General features: G+C 39.2%; 1 long non-coding RNA gene across 2 annotated transcripts in view; it reads left to right on the plus strand.

The window, feature by feature from the left end:
- LOC112835393 (uncharacterized) overlaps positions 1-25,474 on the plus strand; it is a 31,724-nt gene extending 6,250 nt beyond the window's left edge. For both annotated transcript variants that reach the window (XR_012381656.1, XR_003211210.2), the window contains exons 4-5: positions 17,985-18,099; positions 25,256-25,474. This is a non-coding gene — a long non-coding RNA (uncharacterized lncRNA). The remainder of the gene's footprint in view (positions 1-17,984; positions 18,100-25,255) is intronic.
- The last annotated feature ends 896 nt before the right edge of the window (positions 25,475-26,370 follow it).

Consider the following 26,370-nt stretch of genomic DNA (forward strand, 5'->3'; position numbering starts at 1 on the left):
TTCTTTCTTTCTTTCTTTCTTTCTTTCTTTCTTTCTTTCTTTCTTTCCTTTCTTCTTCCTTTCTTTCCTTCCTCCCTCCCTCCCTTCTTCCTTCCTTCCTTCCTTTCTTTTTTAAGAGTCTGAGGGAAAATAATGGCAGTTTTATCTAAAAGAATAAATAATGCAGTTCTACTTCCACTGGTTATGGCTTTTTAAGAATTGTATCCCTGACTCAATTTCCTACTAGACTTTTAAACATTAAAGTTTTGAGTGCTAGTTCCATCTAAGTTAGCATAATTTCTTAGTGGGAGAGTTATAAACCAAGAACATTCAGGTCAAATTCAACCTATAAATGTTTTGTTTGGTGTTCGATAACTTTCAAGTAAATATTTTTTTTTAAATTGGAATATTTCACATAAAATCTGGGTTTTTGCTTTCTCTTACAAAAATGGAGTATCAAGCAAGCTGGTCCTGCTGTATCCTATGGCAGTGGTTCTGAGTACGCTTGCTGCACGAGCAGCACCAGCAGCCTTTAGAAACTTGTTAGAAATGCAAATTCATGGGCCCTCCCAGACCTACTCAGTCAGAAACACTGTGACATTAGTTACCTTCAGGTCATTCCTGATACACACCATGTCTGAGAACCTCTGCCCTGTGGCCCAATCTGTAGGATTTCCTTGGGAGCAGGCATCTTCCCACTGGTCTTTGATGTTCCCAGTTTGCCACCGACCCTATTGTGGAAATGATGTGTGTACACAGACTCCCTTACCCCTGACCTTCTAGGGGACAATTTCTTAGCCAGTCCCTGGGTCCTGCCAGCTTCATGGGTGTGTGACCCATGCAGTCACATGGCCCTACTCTCAGGAGAGGCTTGAGTTTGGTTTAAGGCTTTGCTATTCTGTCTCGAAATTCTTAATCATTTTATCTTTTGAATTCATGTTTTGTAAGTGAAGTGTGATGGACAATTGAACATGTGTGTGAGCAGAGGAAATCCACCAGTTGGCAGCAAGCATGGACTCAGGCTGATGGGCAGAGAAGGATAGCAGGCAGCATGCATGCTGAGCAGTTGGCTTCGCTGCCCAGTGCACATGTGCATGCCTCGGGCAGTCGGGGCACCATAGATCCCCAAGGAAGCAACAGAATGCATAAACAGCTATCTTGATTATATATAACCAGCACAGGAACTACTGGCGAACATTCAGCAAACTTTGTCAGTAAATTACTATAAAATAATAGCATATGCATGGACATTGCAATAAAGCGTATCAAGGAGTTATTCTTAAAAGAGTTTAGACTCTCTGGGTTTGAAAACTGTTGCACCATTGCAAAGCAAATACCCACAGGCTTAGAAACTGAAATTAAATTTAAAAATTATCACATTCAATAAAAAAGAATACTATTTTCCTATGAAGCTTTGGGTTTACCAAAGAAAACAATTCTAAGATTCATGTTTCCTTGTAACTAAAGATACAGTGATATGATGCATAAATAGGCATTTGAATTACATACAAACTGTGAAGCCGCTTTCAGTTTCTTGTATGACCTCCACAAATTACATAAAATGTCAGAGGAAATGTTAAAATGCCATTGTATAAATTTACACTTACAATTAAATTCAAACTTACACAAAACTGATTTGTATGAAGAGTTAAATCTTTTTAGAAAAATTGTTTCATAAGGATCATTAGCTTTAAATGTACTAAAATTTATATTTCAAAATAACTTATCAAAAATTTCTCCCAATATAATCACAGTCTATAAAATGCCCTTAACTAAAGTAACACTTGCATCAGAATAATGATACTTCTCAAAGTTAAAAATGCTCAAAAATCATTTGCTACCTTTCATTTGCCGAGAATGATTACTTTCAATTATATTGATTGAAAAAGAAGTTGCTAAAAGTGTAAGTTAGATTGATCTAATAAAATGAATAAATGAAGACGGCCAGAAAAATTTTTATGATCACTAAGGTATCATATAAGTACTTAAAGTTTTAACTTTACTAGGATTATTATTTCTTATATATTTCTTTTTTGCATTTTCTAAGTTGATTTTGTTACTGATGTATTACTGCTACTTCATTATGTTTCATAGGAATAAAATAATTTTAAAGATAAAAACTTATTATTTTCCTCTCTTAAACAGCATTTCCTCCCCTGCTTTTTGAAAAAGAAGCCCTGCATTTTCATTTTGCACAGGTCCCATAAATTATGTAGCTGGTCTTGTCTGTGACATTTGAGGTAGCCACCCTCAGGAGTAGAAACAAATAAACACAACAACAAAGAAAAACAGTCAGAAGACCCAGTTTCAAAACCTGGCTCTGGGACACTCTGTAAGACATATTGTTTGTGTTTTCAATACACTGAAGGCACAAATGATGCTAAGACTGTGACAGAATAGAGAAGACTAATAAGTAACACAGAAACACGGATTAAATCTTGGATGCGAAGAAAATCATAAAGAAAATTTGGGGAACAAATTTGAATATGGACTTGATATTAGGTGATGTCACTGAATTGACATGTCATTTATTGTGATAACAGTATTGTGACTACTGGGAGAATGTCCTGCTCTTAGGGAATACATCGATTTTTAGGAGTCAGGTGTTATGACAATTCTCGAATGGTTAAACAAAAGAATGAGTGGGAGGACAGTGTAAGAGCAAGCCAAATGTTAATCAATGAATCTAGCTAAAAGGGGTGCTTGTTTACTGTACTATTTCATTTTTTTGAAGGTTTGAAGTTTTTCCTGCCCCCCCCCCCAAAATTGGAGGAAACAAGCCAATGACAGAGCACAGAAGGGCTTTCTAGAAAGTCGGTAATGTTGTATATTTTGACATGGGGATTGTTGCAAGGACATCTTTAATTTCTAAGATTCACCCAGCTATTCACTTCTAATCTCTGCACTCTTGTATGTATTCTGTTCTTCAGTTCAAATGATTTAAAATGTTGCTTGATAATTGAGCAAGAAATACCCAAATGTGACGCATTGTTATACTGCTGAGTGAACATATGCCAGGGCTCAGTGTTTTTTGAGCGTGAGGATTTTGCCAATTAATCAGACGATAACTTCCTTTTTGTTTGTTTTGCACATCAGATTCCAAATTTCACGTTCCAAATTTCAGTCGAAAGCTCAGTATGGAAGAGGAGCAGGAATAATATGAGGAAAACTTATTGGCGACAACTTGCACAGGGGTGGAGCTGGGTGCTCTGCAGCCTGATGCTGATACAATTTTGAGGACCCTCCTTGAGGAAAATAATGCAAAATTAAGCCTGAAAATAAATGTCGATTTAGGAAGGGTCTAGGAACGAAGGGCTCAGAAATTGAGTATCTCCGTCTTCATGAGAAATCTGCTTCTGTTTTTTTTCCCCATTATTTTAAGTTGGAAAAAGGAAAAATAATATTCTTATTGTGATTATTCCTATTTCAATCATTGCTATATTTACTACTTTATGCTACTTCTCCAGGGCACCTCCAATGATGGATCTCAGCTTTTTCATGACTATAGGAGCAAGCTTTCCCTGTTTGCTTCTCAACAACAAGCTAGAAGAGAAGCACTGACCTATAACCTAGTATTATGGAAAAGAAAGGATTAGTAGAGTCTCTGATTTCCTCTTATCTGAAATGACATAAAATAATACACACTCCACCATCCTTGCCAAACTCAGAGCCCAGCTCATGTGGCAGGTCCTAGGGAACAGCTCACAAGTGACCAAACTGAGCTTTGTTTAGTCCTTCTAATGGCCTCCTGGGATGGGAATTACTGTTCCCATTTGGTAGCTGAAAACATTTCCCTGAGTTCATCCAGAGAGTAGTGCTTGAGCCAGAATTTAAATCAGGGTTTTGTGCTTCTGAGGCCTACGTGCTAACCGTTACACTCTATACTGTATTAGCCAACTGGAACAACTTATATCGCAAGATGGGACAGACACACGATTGCTATCTTAAGTTCAGAGATCTGGTGTCAGTTTTTTATGCCTCTAATAAAAGAAACGAAGTACAGAATAGTTGAATTTCAAAGCAGGAAATGTAGAGCAACAGGGCAGAAGAATAAGCCCAACGTGGCCGCGTGACTTAGGGTCTCACTTCTACCAAGATCAGTCCTTCCTACTTAGCTCCTGGAACTCTCCAAAATGCCAAAATGGAAAACAAGAAAATGGGACAATCATGAGTAGGAAAATGCATCTGGCTGATGTACATTTTTTTTCACCTTGATGTTCATACTTCAGTTGCTAAATTAATGCAATTGCTTAGTTCCTTTTCCTTTTTTTTTTAACATTTTATTTATTTATTTGATGGAGAGATAGCAAGAGCAGGAACACAAGCAGGGGGACTGGGAGAAGGAGAAGCAGGCTTCCCACTGAGCAGGGAGCCTGATGCGGGGCTCGATCCCAGGACCCTGGGATCATGACCTGAGCTGAAGGCAGATGCTTAACTACTGAGCCACCCAAGCACCCGTTAGTTCCTTTTCCTAATTAAATGATTTTTTTTCTCTTATCCCAGCCAACTAACCTTACCAAGATAGTTTAGCAACATATACATTTTGTTTTTTTGAAGCAACTCATTTTACTCCATTTTGGAGAGTTTCTGTGAAATTCACATTGCAAAGGCAATCAGCTCCTCTCTCTTTCTCTTTAAAGAACGGACAAACATCAATCAATTAATAAATCAATCTCAAGATTTCATTTATAAATTAACATATCCAGGGTCAGATGTTTTTCTGTCAAAAATCTTATGTAAAGCTTATGTACTCTTCCTGCTTTGTATAAACTCCAAATCGGCATCAATCACCCTTTCTTGGTTTGTTATCAATCCCCAGGACTGTGGCTGGCAAAGTTGGAACAAGCTTCAAGACCAGTTAAAAAGGGACAATCACTAGTAAATTAAAAAAAAAAAAAGTTAATCTTTGGCAAGTTGCAGCTGAGAGCATTTGGTGTAATCAGGCAACCCTTGAATGGCCAGGGACTTATTTCACTACTCATTAGGTCTTTTTCTTGGCATGAAAGGCCTCTGCCTTCATCCAATGACACTGTCCATGGACGAGTTTTCTGCAGAATAACATCAAGAGATATGTTTTCCTCATAGTTCTGGCAAACAAGTCTTGTCTTTCATAAAGACCAGTTGACTGATGTTGAGACAGAGTTCTGCTTCCATTTCTGTTTGAATTCCTGGGTTGTGGCTGAGGCTGTCAGGAAGGGAGCACAGAATCTCTATTGGCAGCTAGTTCAGACCAGGTTCTCTGGAGTTAAGACTTTAATAACCCAAAACATAGAGCAAATCAAAAGTCCTTCAATTGTTGGTAAATGGTCTTATAATTCTGGGAGAATAGGGTGGAGGGCAGATATTCAGTCACCCATTAAAAAAATTATAGTGTTAGAAATACATGTAGTCAGGCACCTGGGTGGCTCAGTTGGTTAAGCGACTGCCTTCGGCTCAGGTCATGATCCTGGAGTCCTGGGATCGAGACCCACATTGGGCTTCCTGCTCAGCAGGGAGTCAGCTTCTCCCTCTGACCCTCTTCCCTCTCGTGCTTTCTAGCTCTCATTCTCCCTCTCTCTCAAATAAATAAATAAAATCTTAAAAAAAAGAAAGATATACATGTAGTATTTTTCCTCTCTCCCACTCTCTCCTTGTAGGAGAACTCTGGCTCCATGTTTCTTGGGAATAGAGAACAAAATCCTTTTGGATTGCCACTTTGAGCCACATTTATGATGGGCAGAACTGAAGTTTCTTGAAGTTTCACATCCCTCCATATGCCTCTTGGAGGACACCTTAACTGTTCTTGGGAAACTGGACAAGATGCTCCCCCATCCAATGTGCAGCCAAGATGCCTTGCAGGCCCATCAAGAACTCTTTGGAGAGAGGTGGGAGGTGTGTCTTGTCCCAGGATAGAAATCTTTAAGAGGGTCCATTCCACAGTTTTCTCTCAGGTTTACAAAGGCCTGTTGCAGATGCTACGGGAAAGGGGGCCAACTATTCAGTACTCCTTCACGGCAGCTGATAGGAAAAGAACTCCGTAATACTATATTATCTTTCTTTACAACTATTATGTCAATGCAGTGGTAGTGAATAACATCAACAGATGAAATTTACACTCCATCTACTAGAAACCACGCACTTTACATGAACCTATGGTTCCTCCCTAACCAAATCAGTCATTATTCAACAAATATTTGTTCAGTGTGCCAACATGAAGAAAACTCACTTAAGTTTGGCTGAAACTTTGCCCCGGTGACCAACCAGCCTCATCAGAGGTAACGATGAGCATGATAGATGCTAAACATTGAGTACAAGAAGCAGATGTTGGGAGCAGAGAGGACCGATGCATACAAATAAACAGTGACTAATTAACCCTGGGTGATTTAGAGTAGGCCACCTGGCTATTTTCAAGGTTATGAGATGGAGGCAGAGGGGGAAGAAAAAGCATGAATTCAACAATCTCAGAGCAAAGCACAGGATTTCGTTGAGGGAGCCCTCTTATAGTTGACAAACTAGGCTTGGAAATTAGGCAGAGACGCCAGGAGCTGGCGCACAAGTGAAAGAATAGTGCCATGAAGCTGTGCGTGTAACTGTCTTGGCTTGTTTGCTGCACATGTAAATAATTACAGGTAATTAATTACCAATCAGTACTTATTACCAATTAACGGGTAATAATTACCAATCGGTCGACAACAGAAAGAAATTTGTCTTTGGAGTCTCAGACTACAGCTAAAGGAGGGAGCCTGGAAAACTGCTTAGTAGAGCTATCTCCCTCCCACCTCAAGGTTTATAGAAATAGAAACTGGGATTCAGGAAGTATTTGCTTAAAGTCACTCAATCCACGTCTGTTTAATTCTTTTAGCATCTGATCATACAGACATACTCAAACTTGGCACAAATGAAAATGGTAAATGTCTATGTACAAAGCCTCAGACACAAAGCCTGTAAATATTTGTGGAAGTACACCTACCCTGGCTTTTCCCAGGGTTATATTTGGTAATCTTTTTGATAGATTATATGCACATATACAATTATATGAGGCAAGTGGGATAAAGAAATGGGGAAAGTGTGTGGGAGGACAGTTCTTTGCAACTCTTCTGAAATTTCAAACTTGGATTCTGACAATGGAAACCTAATGAGAAATGCTATGATTTTCCAAAAAGGAGCTTTTAAAAAAAATATTGTAGTCATCACACTGAAAATGACAGAACTGATCCTGTCAAAGCTTTTAAAAATGTGGTCAATTAAAAACATACTCTCTAGTAAGTAGGAAAACTAGATATTACCGATGTGGGTTGTTCAGGGCAGTCTGGTGGTGGTTAGGTTATATTTTAGGGAAACACTGCATGTGATATCCGCCCCAGATAGAGATGAACTACGGATGCCTGTAATGTATTCCTTATTGCAATATCTAGCTCATTCATCTTACATAATTTTATTAAAAAAAAAAAAGAAAAGCCTGCCACCCTACCTCCAAAATGATAAGATTAGTTTTACTTTCAGATATTTTTTAAAGACCATGCTAACACAACACATTTCTTATTGGATGTTAATACATTGATTTAAGCTCCTTGGTTTTCAAGCAGCTAGATGGGCAGATTCATTCAGAAAATGTAGAATGATGAAGTCATAGATTGAGGCAAACATTGGGTGAAGTTTAGTACTTACTGCCAGGTAATACTTACAAAGTAGAATGAACATCACCTGACTTTCTGGTAGTTTTATTTAATAAATTGTTGACCGAAGGTATGTAATTAAGCATGGCCTAATGAAGATAAGCTTATTCAGAATTTGTTTCCAAATACTTCTTTTGTTTGTTTGTTTTAAAAGATTTATTTATTTATTTGGGGGGGAGGGGCAGAGAGGGAGAGGACAGAGAGAAAAACTTCAGGCAGACTCCCCGCTGAGGTCAGAGCCTGACCGAGATCATAACCTGAGCCAAAAACCAAGGGTCAGACCCTTAACCGACTGAGCCACCCAGGCTCTCCTCAAATGCTTTTCTTGTGTGTTGCCTCTAGTTACGTAGAGATAGAAGATAAGAGTGAAGGAATAACTTGACAGTGGCAGCCAATCAGAAGACTTTCTAACGGAAAATTTCCCTTTGAACTTTAAATAAAAGCACACACATTTCATTGTGCATCAACAAACTTACTGCCCAGGGAAATGTATACACATATCATGCCATGCTTTAGCATGTGGGTCAATGACAGTTGTGTCTCCACAAGCCAAGAGTTTTATAGTTACTTTTAATTTCTACATGTAGTTGGTGAGTGTTTTTCTCTTTCAAAAGCCTTTTTCCTCTAACGACTCATGTTCACTTGTTCTTATAGCAAGGAGAAATGGAGCAGAAAAAAGGGCTAGATCAAATAAAATAGTGAGATCCAAGTCAGGTTAGTAAGTGTATATATCAGGTAACAACTATGTACCAGACCCTGTGGTACATTTTCCAGTGTACCAGGAATTTTGGGTCTAGTCATTTTCGTGGACTTTGTTTATACAGTTCTTGGGATCCTGATCCTGGAAATGTCCAGATTCTAGATCGGCTTTCTCTCTTTAAATCCATCAGAAAACAGTAGCCCTGAGAAAGGTGCTTGGTCTATTCCAAGGATTTTTGGGGGGCCTGTGGGGAGTCAAGGTGACAACAGCAGCCTGCTTCCCCAGCAGACAGGAGTGGTTGAGGGGCTTTGCTGACTCACATCACACTGAACTTGGATCTCTCTTTTATTGGGAAATAACCAAGTATGAAACAAAAAGTTTACACTGAAAATATTAAGAAAAAATTTTTAAACCACAGCCCCTTCACTGTCTAAATGGTATCCATATGGTTGCTGGCTACATGAGATAATTGTTCCAGACATTCTCTGGGAAGGGATAACATAAGAAACATGGAACCATGAGTAACCCAAGATTGAAGCAACACAGTGCTAGGTGAGGTGGGATTGATATGAATGTAAAGGAAGAGAATAGAGAGGAATTTGACACTGACGGAACAGGAGAGAAAAAGCAGGGTCTACATTAAGAGTTTGGGGCCAAAGAGTCTCTCAACTAGTTTCCTTTCTTTCTGCTTTACACTCTTCATGTTATCCTGGGCTGTCAAGCCATCCTCTTTAAAACTATTTTTTAATTGTATATTATTTTCAGTCTTGATGACCTCCAATCAGTAAAGGACATACACTTTCTCTACGACACCCCATGTGAGTCCTCATTGCCACACCTCTGCAAAGCTCACCTCTTCCCTGTTGCCCTTGGCCCATCTGTAGGCTTTCCCGAGGCCACCCACTTTAAACAAGTGCATAACTGAGGAACTGGATCCGGAACTGGGTTTAGTCATTCCCCGGCCGGTCCCTCAGCATCATCCCTCTAGTCACTCTTCCCTCTGCCCTCTCTACCTTGGCAGTTTTCAGAATGAATCCCTGCACTGAAATCCCCAGTTATACCCTCGTGTCATTTCCACTGATAGTTAGTGCACAGGAGTTCGGTCCCCAAATCTGATATGCACAGTCAAGTTTGGCCTTCTAGTGTTTAGCTATTTATGTAACCATATTATAGTATAGGTTGTCAATATATGTGGAGATATACTGTATTTATTAGGAATCTCTTTTATTTGGCAAGCCTGGATTTGTATGACAATTTGTAGGTATATTACCTTAGGGGGATAATCCAGTTCTGCTTCTTAAAAAATACTATACACACACCTGAATCAACATGGCCAATCCCTGGCAAATAGGGTGTTGCTCCAAAGTAGGTGATTCACTGTCTATTAACCACTTACTCACTACTCCTTCTGAAGTAAGAATTGCATCTACAATTAGCTCAGAACCACTAAGAATGGGGAAAAGGAAAGAAAGATGTTAAAAGAATGAGAGTAATCTTCCTTAAAGCATAGATTCTTTAGCGCTAGAGCAAAATAGGGAGTCAGAAGACATAATTTTTAGTAAGAGTATAAAATAGAAACGCTAAAAGAGAAAACGCTTTTTTTTTTTAAAGGGGGGCACTATTACCCACCCATTAGAACGACTAAAAACAAAAATACTGAAAATATGAGATGCTAGTGAAGATGAGGAACAACAGGAACTCTCATTCATTGCTAGTGGGAATGCAAAAATAGTACCCTACGGCCACTTTGGAAGGCAGTTTGTAGTTTCTAATAAAGTTAAAGATACATTTAACTTAGCAATTGATGTCCCATTCTTAGGTATTTACATAAGTGAAGTTAAAACTTACGTTCACACAAAAACCTGTACATGAATATTTCCAGAGCACCATTCAGCATCACCAAAAGCTGGAAAAACCCAAATGTCTTTCAGTGCATGGATAAGAATCCGTGGTACATCAATATAATGGAAAACTCATTGGCAATAAAAAGAAAAGAGCTATTGACACACGGGACAACTTGGCCGGATCTCGATAGCATTTTGCTACGTACAAGAAGGTAGTTTCAAAAGATTACATACTACATGATTTTTTTTTTGCATGATTTTAGATGAAAAGTCTCTCAAAAAGGCAAAACTGTAGTGATGAGTACAGATCAGAGGTTGCCAGGGAAACAGAGGTGGAGAAAGGAGTGGCCCTGCAGGGGTACCATGGGGGACTTTGGGGGCCTGCTGGAAAGGTCTGTTGTTGTGTTTACATCAATTTATAGACGTGTTAAAATTCACAGAACCCCACAGCCGAATGAGTAAATTTTACTGTACGTTAATTAAAAATTAAATTAAAAAAAATGGTAAGAAGATGGGTAGGAAAGAATATCTAACACGAACCACTCTTGGTTTAAATCTTAAGTGTAATTTTTACCAAAGAACCCAGTGCAAAAGGATTTCTTTCTAGCTGCACAGAGAAACCACAGAAACTACCGAATACCTAGATAAGCTACCAGGAATTTGTCATTTTATTTTTCAAGTTTGAATAAAACTAGTTTTCTGATCTGTAGAACAGAGAATGACATGAGGGACCGGTGTTTATATTATGGTAGAAACCACAGGGAAGCCACATTTCCCCCCTTGCATATTCATTGCTTGAAAAAGAGGCTTTTCTAAAATGTGGGCCTATAAAAAATATTTCCTGAGGAAAGCTGAAAGTTTAAATCAACATATTATCTTTGGAAATGACGTTTGTTAGTGAAAAACCATCGGCTGCCTTCAATAGGCAAGTTTGCATCTTCACCTTTTATAGCATTGAGCGTGGTTGCCATGGTTAGACATTAGAGGAAAGGGAGGCAGATCCCTTTTATTTTGCATCTCTCTTTGGCTTTAGCTGTTCATGCCTATCATTCCCGAGAATTTATGGGCTTAATCAGCAATCAAGAGACAGCTTTGTTGCTTACATGGTGAGATAGGACTTTCTGAAACCATGCATTTCAAATATTCATCAATCTACATAATAAAGTAATTCCTTTATCATTTTGGTATGACATCATCCTTTTCACTTGTGGGTATGGATGTGCTTTTATAATTAGGCTACAGATCTACTTGATCTTTATTTTAAATTCTTCATACCAAGGGTTTGCCCTTTGTGATTTTTTTCCTTAACATCGATGAGTATCTGTTTACTAAAAGAGCTTCATTTGTTGTTTGTTTAATGCTCTTGTACAGAGCTAGGCATTTCAGTTCTAATGGCTAGGCTCTCATTTTCTGAAATCTGTTTTCTTCTCTACTCATGGTTAACCACCAAAAACAGGTACCATTGTTAGGGATACAACAACATCACAAGACAAAGGTATCTATGGCAGCAGGTAAAGACCCAGACTAGAAGTCAACAAACTGTGACCCTGGGCTGGCTGCCTGTTTTTGTAAATAAAGTTTTATTAGAACATAGCCACACCTATTTGTTTATATAATATTGTATATTTCATGGTAGAGTGGCGGAGGTGAGTAGATGTAGCACACAAAGCCAAAAATATTTACTAATCTGCTTTTTTACAGAAAAATGTGTGTTGAACCCCAGACAGAACATTTAGCTTAGCCAGTGTGCTTCATTTATATTATGACAAATTTGATCTTAATTTAAAAAGCTCAAGTTATAGTTAAATGAAACCTCAGTTTATTGCTTCTGAAAAGACCTTGGGAGGGTATTAAATGGAATTTGAAATTAAGCAATGGGCACATCCACTGAGATAGTGCTTATCAAAGCCTGAATGTACAAAAGGCAGGGTCGCCAGAATGAAATCCACATACAGTATTCACAAAACTGTTAAACATCAGAGCTCTCTGTTACGCCCAGCCTTGCTAAAATGATAGGAAAAGTGTAACCAGAAGAATGGGCATTGTGTAATGAGTGTGCGAGGTAACACTTCATCTGGAAGATACACGTATTTTTTCACCTTAAATCTTAGCTTATCTTTAAAAGAAAAACATAACCTTCTATCTTTGAGGCATAAATTGGAGACTATTAACCAAAAGAATTTGGGGCATTCAAAGTCGCCACTCAAGAGGGGTTAAGTCTTCAGGATTTCCTTTGTTGAGTGGATTTGTATAATAGTCAAGAGGAAAGGACAATGCAAATGGAACCAGTTGACCCACCCTTCTCTATTTGGGATTATGAATGCATCGTATTGACTTTAATATCCAATTTTCATTGGCTGGAAAACCTCACCTGATTGATGTCAGGAAATACAGTGCATTCAAGTGTCCCACTCCCCTGACATTTCTGAGGTTTCCCAGGTTTGTCTATTAAGTCTGTACATCAATCCTGGGCATTGCTGCCCCACTGACCTGCAATATTCAGCACAGATTCCCTGCAACCAAACCGGGACGATGCTGTGAAGGTCCCGTTGAGGCAAGACTTACCTCTGTCATTTTGTTGCTGCTGCCATTGTTTGGGAGACCCACCTGTGCTCTTTATAGGAGGGTAGCTGCCAGGGCATCCTCCTCCACTCTATGATGTACATGCTGCCAGGCCAGGGCTGGGCTATCCGACCGCCTGAGCACTGTACCGGGAGCATTTCTTTTCTTGCTTCCTATGATCCTCAGGCCTTCATGTTGTCTCTGGCAGGTGTATTCACTCCCATCCTTATGATGAGGTCACTCCTGGGAACTCTCTTGTCTTTTCTCTAATCTGGCCCCTGTTAGGGTTAAGAAATCAGAGATGCCTGGGGGCGCCTGGGTGGCTCAGTTGGTTAAGCGACTGCCTTCGGCTCAGGTCATGATCCTGGAGTCCTGGGATCGAGTCCCGCATCGGGCTCCCTGCTCAGCGGGAAGTCTGCTTCTCCCTCTGACCCTCTTCCCTCTCGTGCTCTCTATCTCTCATTCTCTCTCTCTCAAATAAATAAGTAAAATCTTTAAAAAAAAAAAAAAAAAAAAGAAATCAGAGATGCCTGTTTGAGATGTCGTCCTGTTGAACATAGATACAGAAAAAAACTTCAGCTATTTGGGGTACCACCTGCAGTTAACCATCTAAGAAGTTGGAAAAATAAGCATAAAACTGACTTCCCTTTCCTCAGTTTTCACTTCATTGTTGTTCTCATAGAGCACTGGCCACTAGTGTATTGGAAAATGTAAATTTGTACGGATAAATAGAGTAGTATATATTACAAATATTTAAATGTCTAAGACTTATCCAATGTATCAGTCGCCTGCTGAAGAGCACCTTTAAGGTTGTCAGTCTACATTCTCCTGTAGTATCACATTCTTAATTGGTTTCTGATGCCCTTTCTACCCCTCGCAGCAGCACCTCACCGTCTTTCTCTTTTACTACCTTTTCTCTGGCTCTTTCCATCCGCCCCTCCTTCTTTTTCCTCCTTTGTCACTCTTGTATAGCTTTGTGCCTGAAACTAGGTCATGAGACTGTCAAGATGTCAGCTTCAAATTTAGTTCTCAATTCCGTGTCTTTAAACCACTTTATACTTTGGGAATGATTTGCTCTTCTTTGTGGTTAGATGAAACAATTTGAATACCCTTTGCACAGGACTTTTTCTTTGTACCTACCTGCTTACATGGCTTCTTATCAGTCATTACGCATTGGTATTCACACATAACAAGGATCTGGGTCAGCCTGAAAATCTCCAGGTCTTGATAATGTGTTTGTTTGTTTTTCAATTTTTTAAAGATGGGGAGAAAAGCACCTTACAAAAGGAACACGAACTTAATTTTTGTCACCACATTTATGAAACAGCTCCACCAAACAAAATAGAGCCTACTTCTTACAAATGCAATTACGGTTATGCCTCATTGAGGGAAAAGATTTTTAAATATTAAAAATAAAATGAGCCACAGAAAACTCAAACATTCTCCCCTAGGAACAAATAGTAAAATCTGGTGTTCATTAAAATACTTGAATGCTAATGGAAGAGAAAAATGTAAGCCCTGTGTCTCTATTTCTTTGGACCAAGACAGTGTGGTTTCTCAGTGTTCTCAAGACCTGGCCAATTTAGGATCTGGTGAGACTCTTTGGAGACAGGAAATGTGAGGTTGGATGTAGAGGAAAAATGGGTGAAATGGTTTGGGGCTTTCTTGCAATGTACATCTCTTTGACCTTCCCCAAGGTGGGTACTATCAGGCACAAGGAGTTCAAACTCCTTGCTGGTTCCTTTCTGTTGCCACAGATCTCACTGCCACCAAAGTGAGGGGAAAGGTCTATAAGAAAACAAGACAAGACCAAATGTAGAGATTTTAGAGGATCTATGGATTTCAAAATGTAGACAAGGAAGAGATTGTAAAAATCAAGAGCATCAGAAAGGAAGTAACGCTTCTTCTCCCCACCCCTCCCCCCACTTTTCCTGGTACACTTACTTTCTTGCTCTCACTTCCAACTCGACCCTCAGCCTGAGCAGGATAGTCCAGAGATATTTGCCTTTTTTTTTTTACTTCAATTGACTATACTAGTTAACTTTCCAATGACAGTCATTTTTTGCTACAGGGTTCCCTCCTCCTTTACGTCTTAATTTTATTTTGGATGCAAATGACTCCTGGAAGATCAAATGTATGTCAACTATTACTTCTTCAGAATAAATTGAATCAGATTGCCTTCCCCATAATTCCTAGATAAGACCAGCTGTGCTAAAGAAATGAGACCACAGCTGGGTAGGGAGGGGATTTGTTGGAGAGAATTCTGGGTGGAGGGAAGGAGGGTGGCGGGGAGGTCTAAGTAAGTAACAGAATCTGAGGCTTAGGGCAGCTTGCTGGCTCTGGGTATCTAGAGGTGTGTAGAGTGGAAATGGGGGTTGGGGGGAGGCAGATACAAAGCTGTCAAGGTCAGCCTTGGATGGGTTATTTGACATGTCTGCCCCTGGCCATGAAAAGGAAGAAAATTCCCAGGCTGATTGCCTAAAGGGAAAAAGCTGGAAGAGTTTTATGAAAGACAGTCAACATCCAAATTTTTGACTTGCTAATTAGGTGAGAGACAATGATAACTTCATTATTTGTTTGTTGAAATATTTGTTGCCAGTTTTCTACTCTTTTAAACTGAAGTATGTGTGTGCCATATTATGTGCTAAATAATGATAGACGTCATTAATAGTATAAATTTAAAAAATCAGAAATGATCTCTTATTAATGTGTATAAAATTTAATTAACTTTTTTTGAGTAGGTAGCATATGAAGAGAGTATACAAGCTCAAGAATTAATTGGGGGATAAGATATACATAAGTAAAACGATTACTCTTTTATCATAGAAATAGCAATAGGCAGAAATATAGCTGCTAATAATAAAAGTTTTCCAAAAAGGGAATCATCCTAAAATGATATGTTCTATTCTCTCTTTTCTTATTTTATTAAATACATAGCGGAGATGATTCAATGTCAGTAAACAGACACACATTATTTTTATTTTTTTTTTAAGATTATTTATTTGAGAGAGAGAGGGCAGAGGAATGAGACCTGGGGGAGGGGCAGAGAGAGAATCCTCAGACAAACTTCCTGCTGAGTGCAGAGCCTGATGTGGGTCTTGATCCCAGGACCCTGAGATCATGACCTAAGCGGAAATCAAGAGTCGGCTACCTAACCGACAGGCATTATTTTTAATGGCTGAAAACATTTTATAAAGTCACATATTTAATAAATCAATTTTTGATACATTCTTAGGTTATTTCTAGTTTTTTTTTTAAATTAGTTATAAATAATGCTGTAATAAACTTCTAAGTGTCTATATTTTTGTTCTAAAAACTTGGTAGTGGGCAAGAACTTTCTAAACATTATGCCAAAGGCAAAATCATGAAGAAAATTCTAGATTTCTTTAACAAAAACAAAAACAAAAACAAAATCATACTACTGAGGAAAAGAATGGAAAAAAAACTCAATCTTTTTTTTTAAAGATTTTTTATTTATTTATTTGACAGAGAGAGACACAGCGAGAGAGGGAACACAAGCAGGGGGAGTGGGAGAGGGAGAAGCAGGCTTCCCGCTGAGCAGGGAGCCCGATGTGGGGCTCGAACGTGAGCCGAAGGCAGATGCTTAACGACTGAGCCACACAGACGCCCAAAAAACTCAATCTTATACAGAATTCTAAAAGATAAATGACAAACTAGAACTATTGCAACATAGAAAGTAAAAGTCTATATTCTCGATATATAAAGAACATTGATAAATGAATCACAAATAGGACTACCTTAACTGAAGTGTAGGGAAAGGCTTTACACAGGCAGTTAATAAAAAATCAAGTGGCTCATAATGAGATGTCTTCTTTTTGCCAAAGAAAAAAACTTACTGTTTTTTTTTTAAATAATTCTTAGGGTCAGTGAGGAGAAATGAATGTTTTTAACATATTTTGCCATTTTCTCTTTCTATAGGTTTTTCCATGTGATTTTATCTATCCCTGTCTTTAAATATCACATATATTCTGGGATGCCTGGGTGGCTCAGTCAGTTTAGTGTCTGCCTTCAGCTCAGGTCATGATCCTAAGGTCCTGGGATCGACTCCCACATCGGGCTCCTTGCTAAGCAGGGAGAATGTTTCTCCCTCTGCTTGCTCCTCCCCCTGCTTGTGCGCTCTCTCTCTCTGACAGATAAATAAATGAAATCTTTAAAAAAACACATCACAAAAAAAATCACATATTTCCTACTACTCCCAATTATATACATGTTTTCTTGGGCTTTAGATTCATACACACGTCTGCCAACTTGAGCTATCCACTTCATTATCTGACAAATATCTCAAAATTTGCATATCCATACAGCACTTCTAATTGTCTTTTCATGCCTGGTCCTCTCCCAGTCTTTATTCAGCCAGGGCTCCACATCTCAGAGCAGAATTTTTCTTCCTCTCCCTTCTTCCTCTCCACACTCAGTTTCACCAAGTGCTCTCAGCACTGTTTGCAAGTACATCCTCAGTCCAGCCATTCCTCTCCAGTCCCATCAGAATGGCTGTAGTCCAAATCACCGTCCACTCCTTCCTGAATTATAGCAGGAGCTTCCTAATTGCTCCTTTCAACTCCTTCTCCTCTTCCCCACTGATTTTCCACTTTTCAAATGGTAATAGACACTTTTCAAGTGTAAATCATGCTTCTTCCAAGCTTGAAACTCTTTAATGGCTTTTCATTACTTCTCTATTAAATTCAAACAAATGGTACCCAGAAGACCACAAGGTAGGCACACTATATATGTTTATGTGTGTATGTATATCTGTGTGCATATACATAATATGTATATGATTATCAAAGCCGTCTGTGGTGTAACAACCGCCTACTGCTGGAGACTTACTTTGGGGCAATCTTTTGCCTTCTGCCTCTCTCATCTTCCACCTTCCCTCAGGGTCCTCAAATGTGCCAAGTTCTTGCCTGGTCAGGAGCTTGGCACCTGCAGATCGCCTCTTTCTCAAATGCCCTTGCCTCACTCTCAGAGGACTTCCTCTTCCTTGTCATTCAGTACACAGGATATGGGTACTGCCTCCTTATGAGTCCTTCCCCGAATACTTTGCTAAAATAAATTCACCCCATGATTCTCTCGCATACTGCCCTGCATTGCTTTCCTCCACATAACTTCTCAGAGTTTGTATTTTTATATCTAATTGTGAAATAATTTGATCAGGAGGTGTTCGGGCAGTGATCACAACTGTATTTGGTTCACGACTGTGAATTTTTAATTCTCCCATAACAGTGCAAATTATAAGCCAAGAAGGAAGGAGGGACAGACTTCCAGGGAAGATGGTCGAGGAAGAGGACCCTAAGTGAACCTTGTCTTGTGGATACAACTAGATGACACTTACATCAGTGTAAATAACCCAAAAAACAACCCGAAGACTGGAGGGACAGACTCTCCACAACTAAATGTAGAGAAGAGACCACATTGAAGAGGGTGGGAAGGGCAGAGACATAGTAGCAAACAAAACCCTATGGGTCTGGCTGCCAGAGGGAGGGAGCCACAGTGGAAGAAGGCAGAGAAACAGACTATAACACCAGGGAAACTGCCCAGGGTAGACAAATCCCCATAGTATCTGGCTTTGAAAGCCATAAGGGATGAATTTTGTGAGTTCTTACAACCAGTAAGAGTTAAAATCTAGAACTTTAAAAATCAGCTGGCCTGGCTCTAGGAGAGCTAGCAGGAGGAAACTGAGTCCCCAACAAACAGCCCCTCGGAGATACAGCATAGCAGCAGCAGTTTGAAAAACACCTGGGGCATAGGGGAGGGAGATTTGTTTACTAATCTCAGAGTGTGTGCTGGAGGGGCAGGGATCCTTGGGAGACTTCTCCCAGAACAAAGCAGTTGGTGGGCACCATTTCCCTCCTCCACCCCCTAGCCTAAATGCACGGAACCAGGGCAGTGCCAAATCTCCCTGCTTAACTTCCTAACAGTGTGCCCCACCCTTGGAGTTCCCATTCAGGCACACCCCCTCCAGCCAGGCCTCTGTACCAGGTCACCTCCCACAGCAGATTCTCGAAAACCCTGCTAACACTGCAAGCCCCACCTCTGCACATTTCTGTGGGTCCCTCCCATCCAACCCAACTTGTCTCGGTCCCAGCAGTTGCAGGTCCTCTCCGGCAGTGAACCAGCATGGAACTCACTGTCACCGCACACCCCACCCTCATGTTCTCCTGCAGACCTGCCCCTTCCAATATGCTGTTGGCCAGAGCCCATGCAAAGCAGTGCCACAAACCTGGTAGTGTGCAAGCAGTCTCAACAAGGGCAGCAGCACTCCAAAGTGACCCCTGCCTCAGGGAGCGGGGGAAGATAACCACATACACCATCTGACTACAACCCCAGCGGTAGGCTGGGGGCAAACAGCTGGTCTTACTGCAGTCTCTCTCCCTTCCCCCCATTAACAAAACCTTCTCAGGGAAGTGTCCTGCAGTTTGGTGTTACTGTATCTCTGGCAAATGCCTGGTCTGACTCAACTAAAGCCCAAGGTGGCCCCAGACCAGCCCACTAACAGTACAGGGACAAAACTCTGCCCACAACAGGCAAAGAAAGCCATTGCAGATGACTGATTGGACTGACAGAAAAAGTAGCTCAGCTACAACAGTAGGCAACATACATAAAAGATGGCCCTGAAGCACCAGATTCCAGTGAACAGGAGACACTGCACTACAAGGCACTACAGAACCTCATCTCCATAAGTCCACTACTTTCAAGAGCAGGAGACATAGCTGACTTTCCTAAAACATAGGAACAGAGAGTTAGACAAAATGAGATGGAGGAATATGTGCCAAATGAAAGAACAGGACAAAAATCACAGTAAGATACCTAAGCAGAATGGAGATAAATAATATGCCTAATAGAGAATTTAAAGTAATGGTTGTAAAGTTACTCACAAGACTTGAGAAAAGAGTGGAAGACCACAGTGAAACCCTTACCAAAGAGACAGAAAACATAAAGAAGAACAAGTTAGAATTGAAGAACTTAATAAGCAAAATTAGAAATACACTAGATGGAATGAATAGTAGACTACAGGAAGCAGAAGAACAGATCAGCAACCTGGAGGACAGAGTCATGGAAAGCAATCACACTGAACAGATGAGAGAAAAAAAGTACAAAATGAAAAATAAACTTAGGGAACTCAGCAACACCATCAAACATAATAACATTTGCTTTATAGGGACCCCAGAAGGAGAAGAGAGAAAAAAGGGGGCAGAAAATTTATTTGAAGAAATAAAGCTGAAAACTTCCCAAATCTGGGGAAGAAAACAGAAGTCCAGTTCAAGGATGCACAGGGAGCCCCAAGCAAAATCAAACCAAGGAGGGCCACACCAATTCACATAGTAATTAAAATGGCAAAAAGTGGTGATAAAGAGAGAATTTCAAGGGCAGCAGGAGAAACAAACAGTTACATACAAGGAAAACCTCATAAGGCAATCAGCTGATTTATCAGCAGAAACTTTGCAGGCCAGAATAGAATGGCATGATCTCTTCAAAGTGCTGAAAGGAAAAATCTTGCAGCAAAGAATATTCAGCAAGGCTAACACTCTGAATAGAAGAAGAGATAAGAGTTTCTCAAACAAACAAAAGTTAAAGGAATTCATGACCACTAAACCAGCCTTACAAGAAATGTTAAAGAGGACACTTTGAATGGAAAAGAAAGCTCGTAAGTAGAAGTAAGAAAACTAGGAAGCACAAAAGCAGTAAAAATAAGTATATCTGTAAAAATCAGTCAAGGGACTCACAAAATAAAAGGATATAAAGTATGACATCATATATCTAAAATGTGGCAGGGGAGAAGAGTAAAGAATGTGTTCAAACTTAAGCAACCATCAACTTAATATAGATTGCTATATATAGAAGATGTTATATGCAAACTGAATGGTAACCACAAATCAAAAACCAGTAATAGATATGGAAAAAATAAAGAGTAAGCAATTCAAATATATCACTAACTCCCCCTCCAATGACCTATGAAAGAGCAAGAGAAGAAAGGATCAGAGAAAAACTACAAAAACCACTACAAAACAAGCAAAAACATGGTAATAAATACATATCTATCAATAATTACTTTGAATGTAAATAGACTAAACACTCCAATCAAAAGAAATAGGGTGACAGAGTGGATAAAAAAAAAAAGACCCATCTATTTGCTACCTACAAGAGACTCATTTCAGACCTAAAGACACCTGCAGATTGAACATGAGGGAATGGAGAAACACTTTTATCATGCCAACAGATGTCAAAAGACAGCCAAGGCAGCAATACTTACATCGAAAAAATAGACTTAAGAAAATAAAAAAGACTGCAGAAAGAGACAAAGAAGGACACTATATAATAATAAAAGAGGACAATCCAACAAGAAGATATAACAATTATAAATATTTATGCACCCATTGTGGGAGCATTCAAATACATAAAGCAGCTCATAACATAAAGGAAGTATTCAATAGTAATACAATAATAGTAGGGGACGTTAACACCCCTCTTACATCAATGGATAGATCATCCAAACAGAAAATCAACAAGGAAGCAGTGGCTTTGAATGACACATTGCACCAGATGGATCTAACAGATATACTCAGAACATTCCATCCTAAAACATCAGAATACATATTCTTTTCAAGTGCACGTGGAACATTCTCCAGAATAGATTACATAATTGGCCACAAAACAAGTCTTAATAAATTCAAAAAGATTAAAGTCATACCATGTATCTTTTCTGGCCACAATACTATGAAACTAGAAATCAAACACAAGAAAAAAATCTGAAAAGAGCACACATACATGGAGGTTAAATTACATGCTACTAAGCAATGAATGGGTCAACCAAGAAATCAAAGAGGAAAAAAAAAATACTTGGAGACAAATGAAATTGATAACACAATGGTCCAAAATCTCTGCAATACAGCAAAAGTGGCTCTAAGAGGGAGGTTTATAACAATACAGGCCTACCTCAAGAAGCAAGAAAAATCTCAAATAAGCAGCCTAACCTTAAACCTAAAGGAGCTAGAAAAGGAAGAACAAACCAAATCCCAAACCAATAAAAGGAAGGAAATCATAAAGATTAGAGCAGAAATAAATAAAATAGAAACAAATAAATAAAAACAATAGATCAATGAAACCAGGCGCCAGTTCTTTGAAAAGATCAACAAAATTGATAAGCCTTTAGCCAGACTCATAAAGAGAGAGAGAGAGAGAGAGAGAGAAAGAGAGGACTCAAGCAAAATCAGAAATGAAAGAGGAGAAATAACAACCAACACCACAGAAATACAAAGGATTGTAAGAGAATAGTATGAAAAATTATATGCCAACAAATCGGACAATCTAGAAGAAATGGATAAATTCCTAGAAACATATAACTTCCCAAAAGTGAATCAGGAAGAAAGAAAAAATTTGAACAGACTGATTATCAGCAATGGAATTGAATCAGTAATCAAAAAACTCCCAACAAACAAAAGTCCAAGACCAGATGGCTTCACAGGTGAATTCTACCAACATTTAAAGAGGAGTTAATACCTATTCTTCTCAAAACTATTCCAAAAAATAAAAGAGGAAGGAAAGCTTCCAAATTCATTCTATGAGGCCAGTATTACCTTCATGCCAAAACAAGATATAGACATTACAAAAAGGAGAACTACTGGCCAATATCTCTGAGGAACATAGATGCAAAAAATCCTCAATAAAATACTAGCAAACCAAATCCAACAATACATTAAAGAAACCACTCACCACAATCGAGTGGGGATTTATTTCAGGGATGCAAGAGTGGTTCAATATTCACAAATCAATCAATGTGATACATCACATCAACAAGAGAAAGGATAAATACCTTATGAGCATTTCAATAGATGCAGAAAAAAAATTGGACAAAGTGCAACATCCATTCATGATGAAAACCCCCAACAAAGTAGGTTTAGAGGGAACATACCTCAACATAATTAAGGCCATTTATGAAAAACCTACAGCAAACACCATCCTCAATGGTGAAAAACTAAGAGCTTTTCCCTAAAGGTCAGGAACAAGACAGGGATGTCCACTCTCACCACTTTTATTCAACATAGTACTAGAAGTCCTAGCCACAGCAATCAGACAAGAACTAACTAACTAACTAACTAACTAACTAACTAAATAAATAAATAAATAAGACATCCAAGCTGGTAAGAAGAAATGAAAACTTTCACTATTTGCAAATGACATGATACTATATAGAGAATATCCTAGACTCCACCAAAAAGCTACTGTAACTGATAAATGAATTCAGTAAGATCACAGGATATAAAATCAATATAAGAAATCTACTGCATTTCTCTACACTAATAATGAAGCAGCAGAAAGAGAGATTAAAGAAAACAGTCCCATTTATAATTGCACCCAAAATAATAATATACCTAGGAATAAACTTAACCAAAGAAGTGAAAGACCTGTAGTCTAAAAACTATAACACAATAACAAAATAAATTGAAGATAACACAAATAGAAAGATAATCCATGCTCATGGACTGGAAGAATCAATATTGTTAAAATGTCCATGCTACCAAAAGCAATCTATAGATTTAATCCAATTCCTATCAAAATACCAACAACATATTTTACAAAACTAGAACAAACTATCTTAATTTTTGTGTGGAACCACAAAAGACCACAAACAGTCAAAGCAATCTTGAAAAAGAAACAAAACTGGAGGTATCACAATCCCAGATTTTAAGTTATACTACAAAGCTGTAATAACCAAAACAGTATGGTACTGGCACAAAAATAGACACATAGATCAATAGAACAGAATAGACAGCCCAGAAACAAACCCACGATTATATGGTCACTTAATCTTCAGCAAAGGAGGCAAGAATATGCAATGGGAAAAAGAGGGTCTCTTCAAAAATGGTGTTGGAAAAACTGGACAGCTACATGCAAAAGAATGAAACTGGACCACTTTCTTACACCATACAGAAAAATAAACTCAAAATGGATGAAAGACTAAATATGAGGCCTGAAACCATAGGAGTCCTAGAAGAGAGCACAGGCAGTAATTTCTCTGACATGGGCCATAAAAACATCTCTTTAGATATGTCTCCTGAGACAAGAGAAACAAAACTAAAAACAAACTATTGAGACTACACTCAAAATAAAAGTTTCTACAAGCAAAGAAAACAATCAACAAAACTGAAAGATAACCTACTGAATGGGAGAAGATATTTCCAAATAACATGTCCGATAAAGTGTTAGGATCCAAAATATAAAAGATCTTATACAACTCAACACCAAAACCCCCAGATAATCCAATTAAAAATGGGCAGAAGACATGAACAAACATTTCTCCAAAGATATGCAGATGGCCCACGGACACATGAAAAGATGTCCAACATCAGTGATCATCAGGGAAATACAAATAAAAACCACAATGAGATATTACCTCACACCTGTCATGATGGCTTAAAAAAAAAAAATACACAAGAAACAAGTGTTGATAAGGATGTGGTGAAAAAAGGAACACCTGTGCACTGTTGGTGGAAACGCAAACTGGTGCAGCCACTGTGGAAAACAGTATGGAGTTTCTTCAAAAAAATTAAAAATTGAACTACCATATGATCCAGTAATTCTACTACTGGATATTTACCCAAAGAATATGAAAACACTAATTTGAAAAGATATATGGACCCCTATGTTTATCGTAACATTATTTACAATAGCCAAAATATGGAAGCAGCCCAAGTGTCCGTTGATAGATGAAAGGATAAAGGTAGGGGTGTGTGTGTGTGTGTGTGTGTGTGCGTGTGTGTAATGGAATATCATTTGGCCATAAAAAGGAATGAAATCTTGTCATTTGCAACAACATGGTTGGAGCTAGAGAGTATTATGCTAAACAAAATAAGTCAGTCAGAGAAAGACAAATACCTTATGATTTCACTCATATATGGAATTTAAGAAACAAAACAAAGAAACAAAGAAAAGAAAAGAGACAAACCAAAAAATAGACTCTTAACTATAGAGACTCTTCACTGATGGTTACCAGAGGGGAGGCTGGTGGGGTGAAAGAGATGAAGGGGATTGAAAGGACACTTATCCTGATGAGCACTGAGCAATGTAGACAATTGTTGGATCACTATATTGTATGCTTGGAACTAATATAACACTGTATGTTAACTATACTGGATTTAAAATAAAATTTAAAAATAGAACAACAAAAAAAGGAGGGACAAAAATCATGCAAGCTAATAATCAGTACATTTTCAAAACTTACTCTCTGCCAGGCACTCTGCCTTGAAAGAAATAATGCACATAAATACAGGTAAATCATATTTGGAATTAGAAAAGTTCCTGCTGCTTGGTGAGCTGCAGTAATATTTATAAACACATATTCTTTCACGGAATCCTCCCAGTCATCCCATGGAAAAGTCTCCCTACTTATTTTAGATGTGAGAAAACTGGGTGGGGTTTAATAAGCTTACGCAAATGCCAGAGTCTGACCCCAAACCCAGGTCCATCTGACCCAACAACCACCTCTCTGTCTCCAGTTAGGAGTGCCTTTGGTATCACACCATTTGTGGGGGAGTCTCCATCCTTGTGGGGCTGAGCTTGAATGCCAGTGCTGCCCAATGAGAGCAGGATCTTCTACTCCTGACCCAGCAGAGTTGGATGGGGAAAAGGGCCGAGATCTCCTTCAGGGAAAGATCTAAATTGAAGTCACTCCCATTTTCACTCCAGACGTTGTCCATAACTAAAGTGATCCTCCATCCCGGTTTGTTGGAGCAGTCGCCTTTTCCTCTGATTGTGTAATTATTAATAGCAAGCGTCCCTGTGTGCACCATAGATCACGTAGTCACTCTGTTCACATCTGTCCTGCATGGCTGGGAGCGGTTTGCTAGCCTCCACTCCCCACTTCCTCCTTATTTAGTTGTAATGGCTCGCTCTCTAGTGCTCTGTTCCGTAGGCTCTCCCAGCTGGTAGCTGACTCCTGCCCATTGCCCAATCATCTGCCCTGCGAATCCACCTTTGAGCTAGGTCAGAGCTCCGCCAGGGTTGGGGAAAACTGTGGGGTGCCAGGACTTTGGGCTCAGTATCTCCTGCCCTGCATTACTCGACTCGCAGCCACACCTCGCCTCATCCAGGTTTCCAGCATCCACTCCAATCCTGATTCTTTTTCATCTGTGCTCTTCCGCAGTTGACTCGCCTCGAAGATGCTTCCGAAACTTCAGGCTGAGCAAATACACTCCGTACTCCCTTGCCCATGGGAGCTGCTGTGTGTCTTCAATGGGGCTGATTTATTTCACTCTGTCAAGCCCTTACAGGGAAGGCATGTGTCCTTGAGCTGCCTCTCTGCTTCCTGCATTCCCTGCTCAAGCCCCTGCTCAGTTTGTGGTTTTGAAATGATAATGAGCTGCTGGTTTTCTTCCCTGGTTTGTAGATTCTTGTTTCTAACAGTGTCTCCTGATTCATCATCTTAGAAAGATGAATGCTATGTGTCCTAACGATACAACATCATCTTGCCGGCCCCCTTGCTCCAACATAACCATCAGTAGATAGATGCTGGGCAGCCTGGACTTATTTTTCACTGCATTCAATCAGGCATATAATACCATGTAGAGAATGTCAGTTCGTCGCAGCTCAAGGTGAATTTCTTTCTCCTCAA

The sequence above is a fragment of the Callorhinus ursinus genome, unplaced genomic scaffold, assembly GCF_003265705.2.
Source record: "Callorhinus ursinus isolate GAN/ISIS: 27379988/994484 unplaced genomic scaffold, GSC_fseal_2.0 scaffold2, whole genome shotgun sequence".
Taxonomy (NCBI): Eukaryota; Metazoa; Chordata; class Mammalia; order Carnivora; family Otariidae; genus Callorhinus; species Callorhinus ursinus.